General features: G+C 38.5%; 1 non-coding gene across 1 annotated transcript; it reads left to right on the top strand.

Moving 5' to 3' along the window:
- Positions 1 to 550: 550 nt before the first annotated feature.
- LOC114009050 (U6 spliceosomal RNA) lies at positions 551 to 657 on the top strand. The gene has a single exon (XR_003550527.1). It is a non-coding gene; the product is annotated as a U6 spliceosomal RNA (small nuclear RNA).
- Positions 658 to 3,602: the final 2,945 nt, after the last annotated feature.

The following is a 3,602-nucleotide window of genomic DNA, read 5'->3' on the forward strand; positions in this document are numbered from 1 at the left end:
TTTTTGTATCTCTACCTTGACTTCCTTCTGAATTTTTTTTTTTAGTGAGATTTTTTGCTCTAGAGTGTACATGTGTGCGAGAGAGAGAGAGAGAGAGAGAGAGAGAGAGAGAGAGAGAGAGAGAGAGAGAGAGCGCTAAAAATCCCCAGAGGGGATGGCCATGCTATAATCCCTTCTCCTCCATTCTCCTCTCAGAATTTTGGGCATGCATGCACATGTGCCCAGTGTGTTTTAAGCCGCCAGGTCCGGGACTTGAACTGTGGTCAATTACATGGGAATTCAGCAATGTAACCATTTTGCCATCTGCTGGTCCTCCTTCTGGCAAATTCTGATGCCAATGCCAGTGAGGAATGGACCATATACAACAACTGTATATATTTAGTACTGGCATCATTTTGTAGTAATACAGTTGTCATTTTAGTCAATATTATCTATTATCTGTCTGTCTACATACTTTTTAAAAACATGTTTCTCAGTTTCACACACTATTTGAAAAACTATTTACAAATATAAAATACTATAGTTGATTTTTAAAGAAAAGAATACTGCTGTGCTTGCTTTGTTAGCACAAATACTAAAATTGGAGCAATATCGAGAAGATTAGCATGGTCCCTGCACAAAGATGACACACAAATTCATGAAGCGTATTTTTTCTTGGAGAAAGCCAAAAACAAAAGAATACTGCTTTGACGCCCATGTATTTTTTGTGAAAAACACTGTTTTTGCTTTTAAGAGTCATACTGAAAAGATCGCATAGTGATCTAGGCTGTGTATTTTTTAAAATAACCTGTGGTACTAATCTGAGTGAAAGTTGAGAATGGAAGAGGATGTATGCAGAAATGATGAGGGCATTTTTTAAGAAGTCTGACTTAACCGCTCCTCCTGAAAACAATGTAGGTGTGTTTTGGCGGTGGGGAGAGCGGATGCTCTCTGTGCGTATTAGAATATCAGGGGCCCACCCATAGTCTAGTGGTTAAGGGAACCAGGTCCCACCTGGCCAGCTACATGGTTGTGATTCAATGCCCCTGCGGCCTGAACACCGTGCTGAGCATATGTGTGTGGGTACAGAATGGAGAGAAGTAGGAGAAGGAATTGCAACCTGACCATGCCCATCTAGGGGGTGCTTTTTCCCTGTATATCTTTCTCTGGTAAATGGACATGCCCTCTGGCAGTTAAAAAAATGGTGTATCAGAAGCTGTTGGAGACAGGTAAGTGGAGAAGGATGTGCAGAACACTGTGTCGTTTGAGAAAAAAAAATTTAGATTTTGCTACAGCTCTTCCATACCTCCAGCAATTGTGGGGAAAAATCTATACAGTCTTCATTCTTGTCTTGGCTTCATTGCAAAGAAAACTATGGGCTATACGTTAAGTGACTAGAGAGAGAAAAGAGAAAGGGAGTGGAGAATGAGGGTTCTTGCTGTATTCTGTTATTCTTAAGTCCTTAGCTTCAAAATACCATTCAAATAAACAGTATCTTTTTTGTCCTAGTGGGATAAATTTTCCTCCAGGGTGAGATTGTTTTGTTTAAAGTTGTGTCAGTTTTGAAGGACTTCTAATGTAGAATCAACATAGAATCTCCACTTTTTTTTTTTGATTGAATAAAGAATAAAAAATAAGTCAGACCCTAGAACTTATAATTACTCTTTATTTTAAAGCTTTAGGTTGGAAAAATAAGGAATACCTGTATTAAAAAAAAAAAAGTATCTCTTTTGCAGGAGCTTGCTTGGCTTTTACCATCATTTAAGAAATATTTGTCTCTTTATTTATATCATCCAAGTAGCAAGTGTAAGAATAATAATTGGGATAATTTTGTGTTTATATGGATATTATTGGATTCACTTATATTATCTCTTTAATCCTTGTAATAGCATTGCATAGAATGGTTCATTAGTCATATTTTTTTAGCTGTGAAAACCAAGATTCAGAGGTTTAAGAGACTTTCTTAAGGTTGGTCCTTTAGTAGGTAGCAGAGTCTAAACTCAGATCTTTTGACATAAAATTAAGGTTTGAGCTACAATCAAGTACTTGAACCTCATGCATGTATAATAAAACTGTCCTTGCATTACCAAATCTCAGTAAATGTCAATTTTTTCCCTTTTTTTGGACCATCTTTTGAGAACTTTAGGCACTCCTTTTTCTCTCTCAGTCTTACCTCTCCGGTTAGGGTAGAACACTAGTTCTGAAGTTACGTAAAGTTATTGTGTCATCAGGAAAGTCATGACGTATTTTTCTATGCAAACATACGTCATGATTTTCCTGGCGACCCAATATTTGATTTTAAACTTCATGTAATTTTTTACAAACATATCACCAGAGAAGAGTTTATTTTTCAGCTCCAGTGAACATGTTTAGATACACATTTGCTTATCTGAGACAGCAAAAATTTAAGTAATGACTTAGTGAAGATACACACAAAAACTGCTGTAAGGGAAATGCTATTGACGGCGGCAGTGATTCAACTACCTTTTCTTTCTTTCTCTATTACTTTCCATGAACGATTCCAAGACCTCTCATATTCCCAGTTTTGTGTTCACTTAAACTTCACCTTGCCCTTCAAGCACAGGATTTGAAAGAAAAACCATGCTGTCAAAGAGGCAGTGGCGATGTACGTGTCCTTTATTTCAACCATTTCAAAAATAATCAGGTTCACACCTGAGCAATGACCTATCCAAGAGAAAAGGGAAGTGATGACAGATTAAGAGATTCGACAATGAGGTGCTAATAGCTTAGAGCTATTTTCATGGTGTGTTCTCTATTGCTGGAAAGATCCTTTCCAGAGCTCAGGATCAGCCACGTGTTCAAGCTGCCCTGTGTTCGAGCTGCAGCCCATGGCAGGGAACCGCACACCTGGCTGAAGACAGTGGAGGAGTTGAAAGCAGAGCCGAGAGCTGTTCCCACGTGGGCTGCTTCACTACTAAAGGAAAAGTTTCTCATTTTGAAAGGATTCCAAACAAGATACCGCCTAGCATTTGTCAAAGGATAGTCTCTAGTTTCAGAAACGTAGAAAAGTCATCAAGATACTTGGACTGTATTCCAGTCTCATTTATCTGAATTTCTATGGTTAAGCCCTAGGAACTCAAATTTTTTAACAAACTGTACAGTTGATTTTGATGCATGCTAGAGTTTGAAAACCAATAGTTTAGATCAATCTTTCACTTTAGAATTATTTGATTTTGCTCATCATTTTTTTTTTGAGAGATATTTTTGTTATAGGGCTCATGTGCTTGCCAGAAAGACAGAGAGAGACAGAGAGACAGAAAGCAAGAAATCACCCCCAGGGGGGATGGTCACGCCGCAATCCCTTCTCCTTCATTCTCCTCTCGGGAGCTTGGGCACGGACGCACTCACACTGGGAGTGAGTTTAAGCCACCGGGTCCAGGACTCAAACCTCAATCGACTACATGGGAGTCCAGCGACATAGCCATTATGTCAACTGCTGGTTCCCATCTTTATTACTTTTTTTAAGACTTATTTTTTATTTAACTTTATTTATTTATTCATTCATTCCAATTTGACCAGAGAGGAACAGAGAGAGAGAGAGAGAAAGGAAGAGAGAGAGAGAGAGAGAGAGAGAGAGAGAGAGAGAGAGAGAGAGAGAGAAA

Source organism: Tupaia chinensis, unplaced genomic scaffold, assembly GCF_000334495.1.
Source record: "Tupaia chinensis unplaced genomic scaffold, TupChi_1.0 Scaffold000447_1, whole genome shotgun sequence".
NCBI classification, from domain to species: Eukaryota; Metazoa; Chordata; class Mammalia; order Scandentia; family Tupaiidae; genus Tupaia; species Tupaia belangeri.